The sequence below is a fragment of the Saimiri boliviensis genome, chromosome 1 (assembly GCF_048565385.1).
Source record: "Saimiri boliviensis isolate mSaiBol1 chromosome 1, mSaiBol1.pri, whole genome shotgun sequence".
Taxonomy (NCBI): domain Eukaryota; kingdom Metazoa; phylum Chordata; class Mammalia; order Primates; family Cebidae; genus Saimiri; species Saimiri boliviensis.
This window is the reverse complement of record NC_133449.1, coordinates 30272291-30295217: the sequence shown is the minus strand read 5'-3', so window position 1 is coordinate 30295217 and position 22927 is coordinate 30272291. Positions and strand designations below refer to the sequence as shown.

General features: G+C 35.9%; 1 protein-coding gene across 7 annotated transcripts in view; it reads right to left on the bottom strand.

The window, feature by feature from the left end:
- LCLAT1 (lysocardiolipin acyltransferase 1) overlaps positions 1-22927 on the bottom strand; it is a 203760-nt gene that overhangs the window by 142121 nt on the left and 38712 nt on the right. Inside the window, exon 2 of one of the 7 annotated variants that reach the window (XM_074395673.1) lies at positions 19774-19862. The exons of 5 other annotated variants lie outside the window; for them this stretch is intronic. The gene's annotated coding sequence lies outside the window, so the exon portion shown is untranslated. Of the gene's footprint in view, positions 1-2144; positions 5839-19773; positions 19863-22927 lie in introns of those variants that run through there. One more of the 7 variants, XM_074395670.1, reaches the window with a different exon arrangement.

Below are 22927 nucleotides of genomic sequence, written 5' to 3'. Positions count from 1 at the left end.
ATTTTATAAGTAATCTAATTAGACATATGCAGTTTATAGGAAGAAAATACAAATGGTCAATAGATGTACAAAGATATGTTTAACTTCACTATTTTCAAGAAAATATAAATTAAAACATTAAAACTCCATTACCCTCTCCTGTCAATTGTATTAAAAAATAAATAAATGTCTACATTTTGCCTCTGATATTCTAAAAATCATTGTTGGTGTCCTTGCCTTCACAGCTGGAAGGAGTATCAAGTGGTATACCCAATTTAGAGTGCAAACTGGTAAGTAGCTATTGCTATTCTGAATATCATCAATTCCCTCTTAATATTTACCCTAGAGAAATACTCAACTAAAAGTACAAAGATGTTTCACTACAGCATTGTCTGTAACAGAAAACGGAAACATTAATGTCTGCCGATGGGGAGAAAGCTAAATGAACTATGGTACATCCAAATACTATGCAAGAATATGCAGCAGCTGGAAAGAATGCAGTCAAGCTGTATTTTCTAAGTTGATCTGCTCTCCAAGATGTACTGCTAAGAGAAAATGCAATACCATTTTTGGAAGGAAGGAAACCACACCCTCCCCCCAAAAAACTTAATGCCATATGGTTTACATAAATAATTATAAATGCAGAGAGATCTGTCTAGAAGAATATCTGCCAATAGTACATATGGTTTCCTTTATGGGATGGGACAGCTGTGACTGAGGATGGTGGTCAAAGGGAATTAAACTTTTCTGCAATGTTTAAAAAAAAATTTCCATTTGTTACTTATATGGCAAAAAGGAAAGAAGGGAGAGAGAAAAAAATGGGGGAGAAGAAAAAGTAGAAGCTTAGGCGTAGCCAAAGTAAGTTGCCTGTCAGACAGTAACTGCTATTTTTTCCATGATCCCATAATCAAAGCAAAAATGATTAATGTTAAGGTAGAAATAACCCATACCTCCCAGGCAGATGATTGCCTACCATATATTAAGCTCAAAGTAAATTTTCACAAATTAAGAAGACTGAAAACATAAATTGAGATAGGAATGATAAAAGTATCTTCGTAAACTTAAACTACATTGGTACCACCAAGGATCCTGAGCCTAATAAAACCATCATTTGGTTGACTGAGTAGCATTCACCTCTGTCCATTGAAGTTTAAGCTTGTGTTTTGTTTCTCCCTTCACGAGACGCAGCCAGAAAAAAATATGATAAAAGAATTAAGTGATGAAGGTATATAGACTGCCAGAAAGCAGGTTTACTGAAATTAAATTCATCTACACAAAACATGAGCCCATAAATATATGTTACATGTAATATATGTATAATATATATTACTTGTGGTATATGTGTAATGTTATATATTTATATATATGTAATATATGTTGTCTATGTGGTGTATATGTTTTATGTGATATATATGTATGTAATGTATATTATATGTAATATATGTTGTATGGATGCTGTGTCTGCTATATGGTATATGTGTGATATATGTTATATCTGTATGTAGTGTATATTATATGTAGTATGTTGTATATGTTATAGATGTAATGTTATATATAATGTTATATATACACGAATATATAAACACACACACACACACACACACACACACACACACACACACACACAGTTCCTTAAGGATAAACAAAGTTCTAGCAGAAAATAGTTATTTTAAAAGTTACCAAAAACAGAATGGTCATTCCTGACTATATTCATGTTTACTGTAGTGAAAAGCATACAGTTTTATAAAAAGAAAAAAGAAAAAGAATCTGTCTACATTTACAAAGTTATTTTAATCATTTCATTTAAACAGAAAATAAGCATCAATCAGTCATTCCACAGTCATTAAAAACTCATATTATTTGCACTATCAAATATTAACCATCTTTGGGCAAAGTACAAGGATAGTAACATGGAATCTGTGCCCTCCTATGGGTATCACCTAGGTGGGGAAAGAATGAATTTCAATAAGGGAGGAAGGAAAGAAGACAAGAAAGCATATATTAAACGCCAAGTTCATAAGAAAAGCATCAGTTGTGTGATAGTGAGTTCATAAAATCTTACAAGCCTAGATCTAGAATTAAAATCACTGAGCTTTAAACATCTTTCAGCATACCTACAAAGCAAGTGCAGCACTAGAAGGTTGAGGGCCCTGGCTTGTACTCACAGAGGCCAGTTGCGACAGACAAGTAAGACCTTGTATCTCCTGTGTCCAGCTGAGCGTTCTTTCCATTAGAAAGGGATCTTAGAAAGCTAAGGAAAATCAACTGAAACACAGGAAAGAAATTAAGATACAAACAAGGCCTGAATCTTGAGGAAGGACAGTACTCAGTCAAGCAAGGACAAAATGCAAAGACATAAAGAAGACTTCTTGACATTATTTTTTACAGTACACACTGCACAGTGATTACTTTAGTCACAGGAAGTTTTTCCATGGTCTCAGATTTCTGTTGGGTTTCTTCCAAATTGTTTCAAACAATATGAATTATCAGCAGCAAACTTATTAAAATATCACCAATTTTTTTCTGCTCAAATAGCAAGTACACTGTATTTCAACAATTTCCTGTTATTACACAAAGTTTCCTTACAAAATGTAAAAGTTAAAACCACATACACCCACACTAAGTGGAACTGTACTATGTGAAATCGTTTCAGAATGATTAAGTTAACTCTAATATACTCTACTTACCTGTTATTTAAGGGACTACTTTTCTTGTTCAAATTATTTATTACAGTCCTCAAAATGTTAAACATAGAGTTACAATATGATCCAGCAAGTCCAGTGCTAGATACATAAACCCAAATGAAATGAAAACTTTCGTCCCCACAAAAACAGATACATGAATGCTCATAGTGAGATAAAAGACCCGCAGGACTTGTTTTCTGGTCATAACCCTGCTGACCAAAACAGGATCTGGCCCAGACAGGATGAAGTGAAAAAACAGGCAGGCGTCCACAGATGGCAACGAAAGCAATCCCTAGCTGCCCTCATTGCTCATTAGCATAAGATACTCCCACCAGTACCATGACAGTTTATAAATGCCATGGCAATGACCTGGAAGTTACCAACCCCTTCCTTGGCAAGGGCTTGGAAATTACAAACCCCTTCCTAGAAAGTTCTAAATAGCCCGCCTCTCAATTTCTCTTAACCTGACCCTTAATTTGCATGCAATTGAAAGTGGGTATAAATGAGCATAAATGCAACTGCCAAGAGACCACACATTGCCTACTCTAGGCCCAAGGCCTATGAGTTAACCCTGTTCCAAAAGGAACAGTACTGTTCAATAAATGACTGCTGTCACTGGCTCACCCTTAAATTCTTTCCTGGGTAAAGCCAAGAATCCTCCTGGGTTAAGCCCCAATTCTGGGGCTCACCTGTCCTGAATCAATAGCAGCACTATTCACAATAAAGGTGGAAACCACCCAAACAGCTTTCACTTGTTGAATGGATGAACAAAAGTGGTGTATCTACCAGTAGATATTATACTAAAAAGAGAGAGAGAGAGGAGGTACTGATGGTATTGATACGTGCTACCACATAGATGGACTTTGAAAACACTATTCTAAGTGAAAAAAGCCAGTCACTAATGGCCACATAGTATATGATTTCATTCACATGAAATTCCCAGACCAGACAAAGCTACAGAGACAGAGAGCAGATCAGTGGTTCCCTAGGGCTAGGGACAATGGGATGTGAGGTGACTACTAGTTAGTACAAAGCTTATGGTCGGCGGGATGGGGGCACATCTAAAATTGGAGAATGGTGATAGTTGCACAGCTCTATGAACAGTCTAAAAACCACTGATTTGTACAGTTTAAAGGAATGAATTGCATACATGAATTATATTTCAAAGCAGAAAAATAATGTTACTTAGCTGAGAGATTACCAAGCCATGAATAACTAATCAATTCTGCCCTGGAAGTCATCAATGCTGAAGGAAAAGAGAAATTGTAAAGATACCTATTACCTTACAAATTAGAAACAAGAAGAAATGCAAGCAAAGCCAGAGAAGAAAAGGGGACCAAAAACTAGAGAGTGAAATGACTGAACAAAAAAAGGACTAGATCGAAATACATCAAAATGTTACCAGTGGCTGTCCCTGCATAGTGAAACTATTGTTTTTTCCTCTCTCCCCTATTTTTATTTTCCACTTGTGTGCAACTAGTGTTATTTTTACATATTAACAAAAAATATCCCAGCAACATTTGTTCCAAAGAGAAAAATTATAAGCTAGGATTTCTTACATTAAAGGACTGGATAAAGCTCATCACTAATATATATATCAATAAGAGTAGCATTAGCCACTAACAAAAATATAAAATTTGAATTATACAATGCTAAAGAAACTGGTCCAATGTTTTTCATACATAAAAAAGTTGATATTCAGGCATTAATCATTTTTTTCTAACATAAAATTATTGGTATTCATTGAATGGCATAAAATGCCACTGTTTCAGGGGAGGGCATCTAACAAGTGATTTGACTGGACAAGGAATAAAATGCTTTCCTTCATGTTTCTTATTATAATCAATTTTTTTTTCTTTTTTTTTTTCTTGAGACAGAGTCTCACTCTGTCACCTAGGTTGGAGGGCAGTGTATGATCCTGGCTCACTGCAACCTCCACCTCTTGGGTTCAAGTGATCCTCCTACCTCAGCCTCCCAAGTAGCCAGGACCACAGATGTAAGCCACCATGACCAGCTAATTTTTTTTTTTTTAATAGAGACAGGGTTTCACCATGTTGACCACCACACTCAGCCTACAATGAAATCTTTAAAACACAAACAGCTCATATTCTTTACAAAATCTATAGTTATGTCATTATCTTTAATAAAATACTTTTTTAAAGTTACAGACTAATGCACACTGAATGAACACACCGCCATTTTGTCAACTAAAACAAAGACATCTGTTACCGAAACACTGGGGGTTTGGTCTACGTCTCTGCTGCTAGAAGCACAGAAAGCCAGTCACTAAGATGAGTACTGCTAGAGGAAAAAGGCTTTAATTGGGTGTACAACAAAGGAGATGGGAGATCAGTCTCAAATCCATCTTCTTGCCAAACTAGAATCAGGAGTTTATAAGCAGGAAAGATACATAACTACATGCTGAAACCATGAATTAGGGAGGGGTAAGGAAGAGGACTTGGTCAATAGGCAGTAGGTGGTTGAGTAAGGCAATCATGGTGGGTGAGAGGGCTGGTGTCTCACTGTCTAGAAATAGTGATTTGGTAAGTTTCAGTTCCCTGATACTACCTGGGAGGTCTGACGGTTGGTTTCCTGAAAAAGGAACTCAGATAAGACAACTGTAACTTTCTTGGGTTTTAAGCCTGAAAGGGTCAATTTCTAAATTTATGCAAAAGAAACTATAAAATCAGTTCTATGGGACAATTGGGCTGATTTCACATCTGTTAGTCATAGTATCTTTTAATAAATACAAGCAAAATGATGAAAATATTTAAATCAGTTTCCCTCTTACAATCTGTTCTTCACACAGCAAAGGATAGTTTTCCAACAGTGATTCATAAAATGTATATTCAAGGGTTCAGCCTCCTAAAACTGTATGCTGTTATATATAAGTATTTTTCCTCAGAGAAGATCCCTAACATTTTTCAGAGGAGTTTGTAAATAAAAGGAGTTAAGGCACTATTCTTTAGAAAAAGAATTCAATAACAGTCTAAGATAGTCTTCTGCTGGAAACAAATTCTAGAGAAGTGCTTAACTCTCAAAAAACTATGTTGTATAATTTTCATTCATGAAACAAGCTTATCTAGGCAATGAGTAGAGCCACGGATAAAGCATATAGGGTCATTATTCTATAAAATAACTCTAACTTGAGAAGTCAAAAAACCATGAAGTACTAAAGACAGAAACAGATTTATTACTTATGTATATATTATAAGTAAAATTATTTTATTTATTGACATTAGGTTTTGTTTTTTAAATACTTGAGATGTTTTCATGATTAATACCTCATAATATGAATGACATCAAGTAAGTTTTGATTCAAAGCATTTCTGATTGAATTCTATCAACCATGGAATTCTGTGTGAATGTTACAAATGTTAATTTTTTTAACTTATTCTCAAGGACAATGGTTTTATATAAAAGTATATTTCATACAAACAGTAACACAGTTAATTACTGAAGCATCTACTTGGCTATTAAAATGCTGAAACTTCTATTCTCTAGATTTGCAAAAATCAAATTAAGCAACAGAGAGAGAACGACCCCAGAACTCTCTCTACGTATCTTAAAGTGTTTCATGTAGCACATTCTTACCATTAATAAATAAAAAACACTGATAATTAATGTGACTGCCAATAAATCTCACAAAGCCTTAAGAAAGGCAGTTGATACTCAGAGGATTTTTTAAAATTATTTACAGGATATACAGATAAAACTCTTTGATGGACAAAAAGAGACTATTTTCAGAACAGTATAATCATTAAAATATCATGGAAGTCATCTCTGAAAATCTGATCAATTTAAAAACCACACTGTCTATAAAATCATATATCATGGAAATTCAAAGTTCATACAGGCTTTAGAGATAACTTAGTCCACTGCCTAGCAAACTTCTGGGCCATGAAACCCTTTATCCAAAAATACCACCAAGAAGTCTCATATAAAACAAATAAAAACACAGCAGCTCTGATTCAGAGCCCAACCCCACTCCTCACCTCTGCCAGGACCTCTCCTCCCTAGGGCTGTTAAAGAACATCATCTGAAATCAGTGGCCCAGGCAAACCCTTTCTATTCTAGATGAGGTAACAGATATCAGATTTACTTTTGATAGTTTATTTTCCTTAATGCTAAGAAAATTTTTATCCAGACTACCTGATGGTTGGTTTACATCTTATATAATCTTCATTTAAAGTTAGTCACAAACACATAATTTTAGAGATAGAAGAAGCCTTAGGGCAGGCTTCCCACTCTCAATCTGGTCTCTCCAGTCTACTCTGCCTATATTAAAATTGGTTGCATTAAAAATGAGTATTTTTTCAGGAATAATTAAAAAACATGGAAGAAAAGAGAAATGCTATATAAAGAACTTTACATATAATATTCCAATTCTCACAATTCTATAAAGTAGTTAACCATATATCCATTTTATAGCTGCAGAAAGTGAGCTCAGAAATATTTCAACATGTCCATGAGAGAGGATAAAGAAACCAGTCAGGCAGGCAGTTGGGGTGGGTTCTTGGTAAAATTTCTTCAAACAAAGAAGCCTGGAAATCAAACTGCAGGCCCCTGATAGGAAAGAGCCCATGTCCTTGAACGGAAATACTTACTCTGTGAACCCCAAACCCTTTTTGGACACATATATCTCTCATTCGCATGCCTTAGTCTCTTACTTTTCAGCTATTTGACATATGCCTACCTTTCTGTAATTAGCCACCAGCTAAGTCTTCATTTATGTAGGGTGAATCACCATTTCAACCCCTGATTGGTCTCAGACCAAACTTAAACTTCAGTCCCTGACTGGTCCCAAGTCAAGGTCCTGGGCCAAGCCTCCACCTCTGCCTCCAATTCTTTACACTATCATATCACTTTCTAAGTGGTGCTTTCTCTAAAAGAGCCTCCAGACCAGTCAGCACATTCCTCATCTTTCCAGTGCATAAAATCCCCAGACTCAGCCTCAAAGCTGGCAACCCTCTTTCAGATCCCCTCTCAGCTGCAGAGAGCTTTTCTCTTTTGTTTATTAAACTTTTGCTCCAAACTCACCCTTGGTGTCCATGCTCCTTAATTTTCTTGGCCGTGAGACAAAGAAGTATGGGTAACATCTCAAACAACAAGACTGCTTCACCTAGACTATATAACTAGTAAGCAGTGGAGTCAGGATCTAAACCTACATCCATTTAACTCCAAATCTTGAACTGTTTCCAATAAACAACTTCACATTTGTGTAGCACAAATTCCAGGCTATGAAAGAAAGGAGGACTACATGGTGCAGGCAGAAGAAAATACCATATATCCTTCAAAATAGTATCAGAGTGACAGTTGTCTACTAATATGAATACCCTAAATTATTGGCATCACTGAAATGAAGTGGCGAAGAGTATGGCTGACAATGCACTAAAAAATAAGAAGAAACAAAGTAACAGGAAGACCAACAAAGCAAAGCTCAGTTTAAATTAATGAGGTCTAGGTTATGAATGTAAAGAGTTTTTAAAATAACTATTCAGAGAATCAACAATGAGAAACTAAATCACTGCACTTAAGAAAAAGCATTAAGTCCCAAAGAGAAAGAAAAAAATTTGTCAGAGGCTGCTACAAATGAATAAATTACAATTTATTTATAAAAGAGTAGGCCAGGCACGGTGGCTCACGCCTGTAATCTCAGCTCTTTGGGAGGACGAGGTGGGTGGATCACGAGGTCAAGAGATTGAAACCATCCTGGCCAACATAGTGAAACCCCGTCTCTACTTAAAATACAAAAATTAGCCGGGCGTTGTGGCATGCATCTGTGGTCCCAGCTACTCAGGAGACTGAGGCGGAAGAATCACTTGAACCCAGGAAATGGAGGTTGCAGTGAACCGAGACTGCACCACTGCACTGCAGCCTGGCAACAGAGCAAGACTCTGTCTCAAAAAAAAAAAAAAAGAGTAAAATGTTTTTTCAGATATTTAATAAAATGCCACAAAAATAGTTATTAATGCAAAGTCTACCACTTTAATAAAAACTCAGTTTTTCTCCAAAAGATTTTAATCCTTGATTACCTGGAATCCTGATTAAACAGCAATTCAGTGTAAAGGCTAAAAAATACATAAAATTTGGCTGGCCGCAGTGGCTCACGCCTGTAATCCCAGCACTTTGGGAGGCCGAGGCAGGTGAATCATGAGGTAAAGAGATCGAGACCATCCTGGTCAACATGGTGAAACCCTGTCTCTACTAAAAATACAAAAAAATTAGGTGGGCATGGTGGCACGTGCCTGTAATCCCAGCTACTCAGGAGGCTGAGGCAGGAGAATCACCTGAATCAAGGAGGCGGAGGTTACAGTGAGCCGAGATCGCACCATTGCACTCCGGCCTGGGTAACAAGAGCAAAACTCCGTCTCAAAAAAAAAAAAAAAAAATTATATATATATATATAATTCAGCTACTAAAATTCCACATAACTAGTAATTACAAAAGCAACATTCTAGAAGTTATTGGAGGTGGCACTTCTCCAAGAAATTAAATCAGTGGGATGAAAGTAAAAAGGGACTTGAACTGGTACTAGGATTACCTTGTATTGTGTTTACTTCAAGCACCTCTGGTTTATATCAGAAAATGTTGAGTCTAGAGGATATACACAGGGCATCTTCCATAAGTATCAGTTTTACTATATTTTGGAAATAATACTTTTACCTTCATACACAACCACATAAAGTAGATCATAAAAGTCTCATAAAACTTACAATCTAGCAGGGGAATCTAATTTTGAAATAAGTAAATAATAACATTGTAATAAAGCTATGAAAGCTATAACAAGAGTTCTATGCTCTTCTAGGAAGGCCAGAAATAATAACAGTAGTACAGCTAAAGTAGAGAAGCTTTGGTTTGGGTTTTGTTTGTGGGTTTACTGGGGGCTGCCTGGGTAGAGATAGGGGCTTATGAGAGGAGAGTGTGTATGGTATCCTGCATCCCTGGGCAGGTAGGTGTTTGTTAGGTTCAAGGAACTGAAATAAGATTTAGATGAGCATTTTTAATAATAAAAAATAGGCCCATAATATCTTTATAACTCTAGAGAGGAAGGATGCTAGGCTTTTAGTTAACACTAATCCATTGCATATGCATGACACATTACAAAGTTTACAAATCACTTTCCTTTACACTCTTATTTGACCTTTGTGGCAACCTATAAGAAAGAAAAGGTAGGAATTTCACAGATGAAGAAATGGTTTTGTGCCCAAGGTCATAATGCCAGATTAATGGAAGCACTGGTTGTATCTCTGATCCTACTGAACGTCCTCCAGTTATCATACACATGTCCACATGTCCACTACCCATACAATACCCAGCAGAAAGACCCCAAGAAACTCCACTAACTGAGAGGCTACCCTGTGCCAAGAGCAGAATCAGAGGCAAAAGGTACAGTGAGCCGGCACTATCCTAGAGGATTCCCCCAACAAACTAATTCAGAAAGAAGGATCCTGATAGGGTTTGGGTCTGTGTCCCCACCCCAATCTCATGTCCAACTGCAATCTCCAATGTTGAAAGAGGGGCCTGGTGGGAGGTAACTGGATCATGGAGGCAGATTCCCCCTTGCTATTCTCATAACGTGAGTAAATTCTCACGAGATTTTATTGTTTATAAGTGTGTAGCACTTCCTCCCTTTATGTCTCTTCCTCCTGCTCTGGCCATGTAAGACAATCCAGCTTCCCCTTTGCCTTCTGCCATGATTATAAGTTTCCTGAGGCCTCCCCAGCCACACTTCCTGTACAGCTTGTGGAACCATGAGCCAATTAAACCTCTTTTCTCTATGAATTACCCAGTCTTAGGTAGTTCTTTATAGCAACACAAGAACAGACTAATACAGACCCCAATATATTATCTGTATCTCCACAGCAAAGAAGTCAAGAATAATACATAACTACATACCTCATTAAAAAATAAAAAAACATTTTCATGTAATCTTTAGAAAAACCATAAGGCAAAGAACTCTTATACCTACTGACTGCTTAGACTTACACTCCAGGCCTCACACTCTACTAAAAACCACACCTATGTAATAATCCAACAAACATCCTCTCCTCTGCCCTTTCACCTCCACCCTTACTTTCTTTACCTATGAAATGAGAAGACTGGGGCTCTGTTAGTGGTTCTCAACAAAATGACACTATCCCACTACGAGCATTTTGGAAATCTGTTGGTGCTTTTTCTTTCTTCTTCGTTTAACCTTCTAGCATAATTGTACCTTCTAGAGCATTTTAAATTATATTCCTTTTATTTTTCCTTTATATTGCAATTAGAGAATATATTGATTCATATTATTTATGAGGGTAAAAACTTTCATTAGGAATTTCATTTCAGGACACTAAGGAGAGTACTAGAAATATTTATTATGGGCCAGGTGCAATGGCTCACACCTGTAATCCCAGCACTTTGGGAGGCCAAGGTGAGTGGACCTCCTAAGGTCGGGAGTTCGAAACCAGCCTGACCAACATGAAGAAATTCTATCTTTTCTACAAATACAAAATTAGTGAGGTGTGGTGGCATGTGTCTGTAATCCCAGCTACTCGGAAGGTGGAGGCAGGAGAATCGCCTCAGCCTCCCGAGTAACCTGGGAGGCGGAGGTTGCGGTGAGCCAAGATTGTACCATTGCACTCCAGTCTGGGCAAGAAGAGAGAAACTCTATCTCAAAAAAAATAATAATAAAGAAATATGTATTATGAAAGGGGGGCTCTGAGTTAGAATTAAAAATTAATAGACTAGATGATCATGAAGTTTCTTTCCAGTTCTATAATTTACTGATTTCATGAATATTTTTACCACAAATTATGAGAAAACGAACACTGATAAAGAAAGTGTACCTGATGATTTGTGGGCAAGAACAAAAAATTCTAAATCTGCTTCTGCACTTGATTAAATAATTAAATTTGTAGCAAAGTAATTAAATCTTACTGCCTAAAATGTTATACATCAGAATACTGTGTACTTTAAAGAAAAGATTAAAATGTCAAAAAGAAAATCAATCTCATAGCAGGGACTTAAAAACACAAGTTCAAAAGGAAGCTCTGGGATTGGCAAAGATTTGGCCCATATGTCCTAATGATCAATTTCAAAAAAAAAAAAAAAAAAATCACACTTTATGAAACAGTTATAGCATGAAATGAACCTGGAATCATTAACATAAATAGATTTACTATACTTCCATCCACCCCTAAACTGAGAAATTGGTGATACATTTAAAAAAAAAAATCAAAAATGATTAAAACAGAAAGGTGATGCTTTGAGGATAAACTGGTCAATCTTCCATGGGGAAAGCAGGGGAGAGAATACAGATGTTAAGAAGACATGCCATCCCTTGAGCAAGCCAACACTGCAAAGCTACTGCAGACTTAAAAAAAAAAAAAATTAATAGAATGCCTACTATAGGCTAGGCAACCCCCCCCCACACACACTTACAAACATGTATGTGTACTTGTATTTACAAGCTTATATTTTTTAATCATAGCATTTAATAATCATCATAACCTTTCAAGGTAGCTATTGTCCACTTTTACTTATGAAGAATATGAGGTTAAAGGACAACAAAGGGATTTCCAGCTATCAGGACCACGTGAAACAAGTCTTTTCAAAATTAGCCCAGAAGCCTCTGAGGAAAAAAGCTGTTGAACATTATACAAACTTGACTTTGTAGAAGAGTTCTGCTAAACTTCACCCACTGACTTAATACTTTATATGAAACTATTTTCTTTTTGTTTTTTGGTTTTAAGACAGGGTGTCATTCTGTCACCCAGGCTGGAGTGCAGAGGTGCAATCATAGCTCACTGCAACCTCAAACTCCTGGACTCAAGTGATCTTCCTGCCTCCTCATCCTGAACAGCTGTGACAATAGGCACGCACCATCATACCTATCCAATGATTTTTTTATTCTTCTGTTTTATTTATTATTTTTATTTATTTTTAATTAGTTGGTTATTTAGTTATTGGACTGATTGACTGTAGAGATGGGGGGATCTCATTATGTTACTAGGCTGGTCTTGAACACCTGCTCTTGAGATCCTACCACCTCAGCCTCTCAAAGTGTTGGGTTATAGGTGTGAGCCACTTTGCCCACTGAAAACTAATTTTTTTTTTTTTTGACACTGAGTCTCTCTCTCTCTCTGTCACCTAGGCTAGAGTGCAGTGGCACCATCTCAGCTCACTGCAACCTCCGCCTCCCGGGTTCAAGTGATTCTCCTGCCTCAGCCTCCCGAGTAGCTGGGACTACAGGCATGCGCCATGACATCTGGCTAATTTTTGTATTTTTTTTTAAGTAGAGACGGGGTTTCACCATACCGGTCAGGCGAGTCTTGAACTCCTGACCCTGTGATCCACACTCCTTGGCCTCCCAAAGTGCTGGGATTATTTTTTAAATGCCTAATGCTTCTATGTACTAAGAACTTTCATAACCATTACCTTATTTGATATTTCAACATTTTATATCAGTTGGTATCGTATTTAAGATATTCATCTTATTTGATAGCCCCTATTATTCCAGTCCATAAAGGAAGAAACAGAAAACAGATCGATGGTTGCCAGGGGTTAGAAAGAGAATGTGAGACAATAAAGGGATAGCACGAGAAGTTTTCTGGAGTGACAGAACTGTTCTGTATCTTGACTATAGTTGGGAGAGGTTACACAACTACACATATATTAATATTTATTGATGTATGCCAAAAAAAAGTCAGTTAAAAAAACTTAACTGCACTTCCTTATCAGCATGATCTAGAACATGCTTTATATAAGAATACTCCTCCTGGACTTCATTTACTTTCAATGCCAGTGTTTAGGTCACCAAATAAAATGACTTCGTAGAAATACGTTAGTCCTTTGATTGTTCAGTTTTTTCTGTACATTCCCATAAAACAGCTGCCAATTTATTTTTTAAAACATCACTAAGTTCTATTGACATTTCAACATTTTAAAAATCTAAGTTATAACAAAGTCAGACTTTACAAAAGTTACTGCCTTCCAAATTTCCTTATGAATTGCACTACATCAAAGTCTATATTAAATAAGAAGAAAGTCTATTAATAAAGTCTCTACTCACAACCATTTTAATCTTAAGAGGGAGGGAGACAAAATTTACTAAGTATCCATCCACCTCCACATGTGTGCCAGACATTATTGCAACTGTCTTATTTCACTAGATAATCTCACCACCCCCGGAAAGGAATTGCCTTTCCAATTTTACAAAGAAAAAACATGGGGTTCAGCAGGTTAAACAATGTAGCCCATGGGTCTGAGCTAATAAGGTAGTCAGGCCAAAATAAGCCAAAGCTTTTTTAAAAAGAGCTAATTTTAGTGTGCCCCAAAAATAAGGGTATAAATTTACAATATGTGGAAATTTATAAATGAAATTCACAGAGTCAATGCAAAATACTGATTTGTCATCCCTAAAAGTAGAAGACTGTCCAGTTATTTGCCATGTGATAAAAATTCTTCCAACCAAGAAGTCTGAGATTATGCTAACAAGACAATCTCATGCACTAGATTTTACTAGTAATAAAGAAAGCAAGCTCTTTGGTATTGCCTACTACCAAGAACTAAAAATATCTATCATTTTACATAACTTACTAGTGATATCCATCACATAGCAGTAACTCAAGGATAAAGTATCATATACCCGACTTTTTTTTTTCTTTCTTTCTTTCTTTTCTTCCCCCAACTCTTAACTTTTTAAGGAGTCCAAACACCTACTCTTAAACTTTAACGTCTTCAGCAGTCTGGCCCCAAGTTAATTTTTGAAATTTCCTCCAACTATTCCGCTTCCTAACACTCTACTCAAGCCACAGCTGAATTCTTCCTATTGCCCAAGCTCAATTTATACCTCCTCACGTCTAAGCTTTGCTCATATACCCACTTTATTCCACTTAAGGAAATTCAATCCATCCTACAAGTAGCTCAATTCTTTCCTCCTACAGTAACCCTACCCAAACTACCAGTTCAAAAAGTGTCCTTTCCCTAGAATTCCTATAAGACTTATGTATTCATAACGTACTAGTGTTACTGTGTTAAATTGATATTAATCTATTTTTCATATATGTCTTATTTCTACATGTCAGAAACCTGTTACATCTGTTCTTATATCATCCACACCTAATGGGTAGCCAGAAAATACGTATTTTTTAAAATTTTAGGCTACAAGGATGGTACTTAACAATCTGCATATGTACCCCAGAACGTAAAGTATAATTAAAAAAAAAAAAAAAGTTTGAGGAGAAAATTTGTTAAAAAGGGATGATACTTAAATATACGTATTGATACATATGACATGATATATAAATGCCTAATATATGCTCAACCTAGACATAGTATTACAGTTTCCCTTTAGGAATAAAAATGTTTGAAACACATTTTATCTTTTTTGCAGTTAAAGCTTCTAAGCAGAGTAAATCCAATGGCAAATTTCTATATCCCCTTTCCTTATCACTCATTTAAATTATAATTAGATTATTGGTTATTATTTTGGCCATATATATTTCTCCCTGAAAGTCCAGTTATAACATCTACATACATATAACATACAAAAAAGTTGTGGAGTACTATCACAAATGCAATTAATATGCTAAAATTAAGGCATAAACAACCAGCCTTAGAAGTGGTAGCTATAAATAAAAATTATTCACTCTTAGGAAACTAAAAATAAATCTACAAGCAAAATATAAATACAAGCTGGTACTAAGGCCACCTGCTAAGCTTTTAAATTCTAGTGGGTTATCTATGCATATATTACCATACGAAATTATGAGAGCCAGAAATACAGCAAATCATAAGGTTACCTAGTTTAATGAGGCAATAAAATACAATGGTTAACAGCACAGGCTCTGGAGGCAAACTCTATACAAACCCTGTCTAACTCCATTACTCACTATACTAACAATGTAGCCTTAAAAGCAAGTTAACAACCTCACTGTGCCTCCATGAGTAATAACAGTACCTACCTTAAGTATTGAATTAATATATGTAAAGTGCTTAAAAGAGTGCCTGGTAAGTGTTCAATTAATACACTACTGAATTACACATGGTGCTATATGTCTATTGTTTCAATTAATATATCTTATCAAACATATACTTTATCTGGTCGGGCACAGTGGCTCACTCCTGTAATCCCAGCACTTCGGAAGGCCAAAGTGGGCAGATCACAGAGTCAAGAGATCGAGACCATCCTGGCAAACATAATGAAGACCCGTCTCTACTAAAATACAAAACTTAGCTGGGCGTGGTGGCACGCACCTGTAGTCCCAGCTACTCGGAGGCTGAAGCAGGAGAATTGCTTGAAGCTGGGAAGTGGAGGCTGCAGTGAGCTGAGATTGCGCCACTGCACTCCAGCCTGGTGCCCGGCAAAAGAGTAAGACTGCCTCCAAAAAACTGAAAAATAAAAAAATAAATTATATATATATATATATATATATATATATACATATATATATATATATATATACTGCTTTATCCATGGCCTATATATTTACAGATATACTTAGGTTTACCAGATACATACTGTCTTCTGCCTATTTCACTAGATGAGTTTCCTGCTCATATAAATTGTACCTTCTTTCTCATTTAGGACTTTCTACAATAGCAATATCTAATAGAAATATAATTAAGCCACAACTGTAATTTTTAACTCTTCCAGTAGCCACATTTTTAAAAGTAAATAACATATTAAACCTAGTATGTCTAAAATGTTATCACTTCAACATGTAATCAACCCAAATAAATTATTAACAAGATACTGTACATTTATTTTTTCTAAGTCTGAAATCTGGTATGTATTTTATACTTACAGCACATCTCAATTTGACTAGTCACAACACAAATGGTCAGTGCTATGTGTCAGTCTAGTAGATACCATATTGGACAGTGCAGCTTAATATACTTCTGCACATAGGTATGTATACTGTATACAGATGACTACAAAATTAAATCTTCAAAATTTGCATGCTGTATTAAGTTTGTTGAAAACAAGTAACAATTTAAGTATCATAATCTATTAGTTCAAAATCTTAGACTTCTCCAAAAGGAAGCATTTCAAGTGCCTAGTTTCTCAAAACTCTATTTTACAGATGAAGAAACTCAGAGAACTTAGTGTATTATTAAGGGTTACCAGGAAATTTTCTCTTTTTGAATCCTAGGCCTTTCTACAATCAAGCTACTCTTCAAAATCAGGGTAGCCCCTAAATTAGCTAAGACCGTAGTCAGACTATTCAGGTTTGAACCCTAGATTGGCCACTTAATAATTGTGAAATTTCCAACCTGTTACTTCCTCAGTTAAAAACAGGGGTGATAATAGCAGTACCTACACATCAAGGAGTTGTGAAAATCAGATGAGTTAATACACATAAAGTACTTGGAACAGCAACTGGTGCACAGTACACATACTGAGTAAATATTGGTTATTATTAGTTTTTAAAAGAAAGCTGATATAGCTAGATGAAGACACATCAGTTTGGATTTAGACACAAATGCTTCGCGTGAAGTGTAAAAGTGTGGCCAGTGTTTTGCATGTTTTAGGTGTAATAGTGGGTTACTTGAACAGACCCACCATTACACTGGCTGGCTCTCTTCAGGCCAAGGTGGGTGCCAGATACCCCAATAATGTGGTGCATAACCAACTTAATATACCTCTGGAGGCTATATGAGTAAACAACAAACTGTCCTCATGAAAGCAGTATGTCAGCAAACTGACAAACTGAGTCTGCCGCCAGAAGGAATGTTGAGGGCAGTCCCGCCCCAGATCCCATGCTCCTAGAGGCTATCTGTGCTCCTTGAGGTTATCTATCTGAATATCTGGAACCTGTTAAACAAGGAAAGCAGTACCTGTGATACATCAAGTAGCTGACTATCACTCCTTCTTATTCACTTTACTTAATAAATATGAAGGGCTGTAAAAGCTCAGGGCCTTTGCTCACCTGAAGCAGAGCCCCTGACCCCTGCTTTCTAATAGAATCTTTGGTCTTTGTCTTCCATTCCGCTTGGGTTTGTCCTCCTTCGTTTGTGGACTATGGCAGGTGGGGCCATAGGGCACTCCCTGATCCCTGCCTTACACAAACCTCTTAGCAGAATTCCTCTTTCTTCCTTGACCAGATGGAACAGAACAGGCTCTTTCCCCACTGTATCTTGCCTATGTGGTAAGAAACTGTAAAGAAGTTCTACTTCTTGGAGTGGAAATTCCTCCTTTTCTTCCCCAGGGGAGGTAAAGAAGGTAACATCAAATATGCTTTCATTTTACTCGCATCTTGTGAATTGTATTTTCCAAGCCCATTCACTTGTATGGTGCACAGGTGGAGGAGGGAATGCTGCTATCAGAACTACAACTGAAATACAAAATGTCTTTAATAAGATAAAGATACTTGCCACGGTCATACTGTGGCAGATCTAGGGCTAGACCTATAGTCTAAGTCACGTGTTCTCAATTCTAAACCAGGATGAGATCATATGCTAACGTATCTATACGATGGAAAACTGATCCTGGGCCAAAAAATGATTACAGATAGAGAGGAAATGATTTGATAGTTTATCTAAGATTATACAAATTCGGAGTCCATAATTTTCACATTGTAATAGAATCTGAGGAATCTCATTATGGTCAAGGTAACTGCCTTTAGTGAGCATCACTTGTTAATTCCTGATGGAAATATAGTAATGGTATTGGAAACAGACATTGGAGATAGAATTCAGGACTGCTGAGAACCTAGTATGAGCTTTGCACTGACTTGCTACACAACTCTGCATTCTGAGACCCTTTCTAGCTCTATAATTCGCAGTGTCTAGGAAAAGGGATCCAAATTCATGCAGCCTAGGTGGCTGGAATCTGGAATGTGGGTGTACAAAGGAAACAGTTATTGAGTGCTAAAACTTATTTCCAGAGGAAAAAGGAAAGATAGTATCTAAGAGTCAGAATCTGAAAAAGCAAGATCCAAGGACAACCAACCTGTTTTGAATATAAACCATTAAAGGAGAAGAGAAAGTAAGGACAGTTCCAAGCTCAGTGCTATCAGGCAACTGGCATGCTGGTGAGGGATGTGACTGCAAAGTCAGCACAGTCTCAATCGCAAATTGGTCATTACTGAGCATGAAGCCAACATTACCTTTTTTCTCCAAGTTATAAATGGATAACAATCTACTGCTACTTTAGCAGCAAGCTATGAAGATTGCACATACGTGACCAAATTTTAGTGTTGGAATTTTTAAAACCTTACAGTCAGAGTAATCTGATACAAATTTACTAATATATTCATAATGATTACTGTGATTCACAGTCTCTAGACATAACTGGAACAAAATTCATGTGATTTACTGTAGTAAACTATGACTACTACAAAGCCAAATATTCTAAAAAGAGCAGTAAGGAAAACGTGTTTTTTTCCCTGAGTTAACGCTGAAGACCTCTAAAGCTTTGATGGTTTTTCTTTTTAACAGCTTTATTAAGATATAATTCACATATCATAAAATCCACACATTTAAAGTGTACAACTCAGTGGTTTTTAGTATATTCAGAGTAGTGCAATAATTACCACAATCAATTTTAGAACACTTGTATCACTCTCACTTTGGTTTGAGGAATACTTGTGGTCTGCTCTACTTAACAGCTCTTTCTCCAGGTAGCCACAAGGTTTCTATTCACCTGGTTCAGCACTTAACCCAAGAGTCACCCACTCATACAGGACTTCGCTGACTGTACAACTTAAATTTTAACACCAGCACCATGTAACACACTTCAACTCCACCTAACACATCTCATCCCCATTTAACACACTTCAAGCACCACTCACATTGCTGCCCACCCACCCATAAGCCCCCACTTTATTTTTCTCAATACTGGTTCTATTTAGCATTTCAAATGTTTTACTTATTTTTTGTTGACTCTGAAAGGCAAAGATTTTTCTTTGTTTTATTCATTGCTGTACCCCCGGGGCCTAGAACAGACATTTTGTAAAAGTTTAATGTTTATAGAAGAAAATGGCTTCCCTACTACAAATGTCACTATTTTGTTTATTTCAATTTATTAAATTATGGATTTTCTATACCATTTTTCTCCTTTATAATGAAGGACATCTAACCAGAGAAAACTAAAATAAACAAAGTTAACTAAAAAACTTACCACCATTGCAGACTCCAGTATCTATGCTTTAAAGATTTGTTCCCAACTTTTCATTCTCTCAAGTCTTTACTGAGTGCCTTAGCTGGGTACTATGGGAAATACAAAAGAATTATAAGACAAAGTCACTTTCTTCCAAAGGCCTACCATCTACGGGAGCAAGACATGTATAAATTAAATACATACTATCTTTTCTCCTGCCTTTGTTTTTGGTTCTTTAAAAAATGTGAATTAAAAATACCTAGTAAATATCATAAAATTTTATAAGAAAAAAAAGATAATCTAAGTGAACTAGCATAGTCAGGAACCACCTCTCAGAGAAAGTAGTGCTATTACAGTATGTGGAACTGAAGTAACAAATAGCACCAAACATGTAATGGCTTAACACAGTAATTTACTTCTTGCATATGTAATTATCATAGAGGAGGAGGGCTCACATTGGCGGGGCCATTCTCTTACATAGTCATTTGGGGACCTAGGCTGCTTGCACTGTGGCTCTCTATTTCCCTGGTTTCATATCATGTTACACATCCACCTAACAAAAAAGAAAAGAATGCAGAGGAACACTACATATCATTTTCCACTCACATTCCACTGGCTAGAACTCAGGAAACAAGAGCTAGCTAGCTCCAGTCTCAGGATGAAGAGAACAAATTCTGGTAGGAATTTGGTAGTCTCTGCCAATGGAGGATTTGAAATTAGCAATGGAGGATGTGTGGCACATAACTGGGAAGGAGGGAACCGTATGAACAAAAACAAGCAAATCAAAGCTAAGTAACAGTACACTAGAAGAGCGAAAGGACAAGTCTGGCTATATTCTGGGGAGCAGTGAGAGAAGAGTAAGGGTGGTTAAATCAGTGGTTCCCAAACACTAAACTTAAAACCAATCCCCAAAGATGTCAAATTTTCTACCAGTCTACAATGAAATGAGAATAAATACAAGTTCATATCTTGTGAATAATGCTAAACATTATAATTCAACTTCTGCAATTTACATATGTGATAACATAATATAAAAATTGTATGCTTTAATTTTTGTATTAAAAAAATATTTAACAGGTGAGTTAAGGCTGTCAAAATGTCTTTTCTAAGATAATGCTCTTTCCCGACTATACCAAAGACTTTATCCCATAGGCAATGAGGATTTACCATCACTTTCCCATTTATTATGTATTTTTAGTGGTTTAATATTTTCTAACAAACCTGTATTGTTTTGGAAATTAGAAAAGATTAAGTCTTAAAAGCCATAAAGAGTCAAATATACAAAACAAGAGTTATCTGGAAGTGGGCAGAAAGACTTACCATACCACATACATAAACTATACTCAAAACATATGCTGAAAAGACTGAAAAGTATCTGACTCTTTGGAACCCAATTTCAAACTATTCTATAAACATATAACACGTATGACAAAGGCTAAACCCAAAACGAAGTTTAAGAAAGTAGTAAATTAGCAAGCTAAAAACAATCTACTATAGCATTAATCCAAGTGTTCCTACAACATTAATCCAAAGTGCCATTCCTAAAGTAACTACTTTTAATCTAAAACTGGCATAATCTACTATTTTCCTATTTACCACAGGTTACAGAGAAAAATATTTAGTTACCATTAAAAATAGCAATAAAGAAAGTAAAGTGCTGTTTTTGCTAAGAAATTCAAATGTCATCATTCAACTAAGAGATAAAAATAAACTTTATATTAAATAAGTGTTAAATTTAAATCCTAAAAAAAGTGAAAACTTGAACTATTTATGACAATGGAAATATGAGCTTATTAAAGACAGAAAGTTAATTCCTAACCTCTAATAAAATCATAGCTCTATTTAAAAAATCAGTTCTTCAACCTTTCTTCCTTACATACCACTAATGGCAAGTATTGAAAAAGATGACACTGCACATGATACCTCCTTAAAAGCAGAGAAAAAAGCTGTCCAAAAAATTAAAACAGTGCAAATCCCATTAACTGGAAACCTAGTGTAGTGCTTCATTAAGTTCCAAAGACTCATGTAAATGATAGCCATGTATCTTTCCGGTCAGGTTAGAACTATTCAACTAGGGAGGGAACAAACCAAATGAAGCCAACCACACCTGGAAAACATGTGCTGATAATTTCTGAAGTTAATGGTTTCCAATAGCAGTACATGTCTCTTATCACAATGCTTTCCATGGAAAATATGCAATTATTTGCTGGTGAAAGATCATACTAAGTGACTTATTAATAACCACTAGTACCATATAGCAGTCTGTTAATGTTTGGATAATTTAATTAGTCAGGGTTTAACAAATCTTTTACTTAAGTGAGTTATTGTTTTCTAAAAATTTAACACACATATGTCATACCATAGTAAAAGATGTGCAAAGTTATTTCTACAAACAGAATTTTAGGTCACTGAAATTCAATCTAAAACACATATAGAAATGAAATATTTGATAAATAATTCAACTTATTTTACAATAAAATCACTTTTTAAAAACTGCCTAGCAAATATGTTACTAAATGTTATACTTTCATTCAAATGTACACACAGTTACACGCTCTGATCATAATGGTTCTAATCGTATGAAAATTTAATGGCTAAGATTTACAGAATGTATGGCCAAATGTTCCTCTAAGCTCTGGACAAAGAAACAAACTAGATCTGCATTAGAGATTTTATTCTACACAACATAGTTCTTGCCCACAATACTTTTCTAGTGCTATTACCTTAAAATTACAATAAAATAATATTGGTTCATGGCAAAGCCAAGAAGTTATAATGAAACTAATAAAACCCTACAAATTTAAAAAGTCTCAAAACTAGAATCACATTGTACAGTGAGTAAATACACTAAAAATATAATAATAATACCAGAATTATTTCCAAAAGAGCCCTGTACCCTTCAAAATGACTGATTTGGGAAGTCCACAATACTTACTCCAACAATGCTGTCAATATTTACAATATTTTTAGAACTCCTTTGTGGGAAATCCCTGCAGAACCTTTAGCACATTCTATTAATTATCCTCAATGAATACTAACAAATCTCCAAACAAGTGAATTTGAGTTTCTGAAGCAATTAAAGAGTCTCATGGGGCCTAATACAGAGAATATGATGGATCAGCAAGCAGGGCAATCTATATTTGGTCCAAAATGAGATATAGACATCGGTAATAGA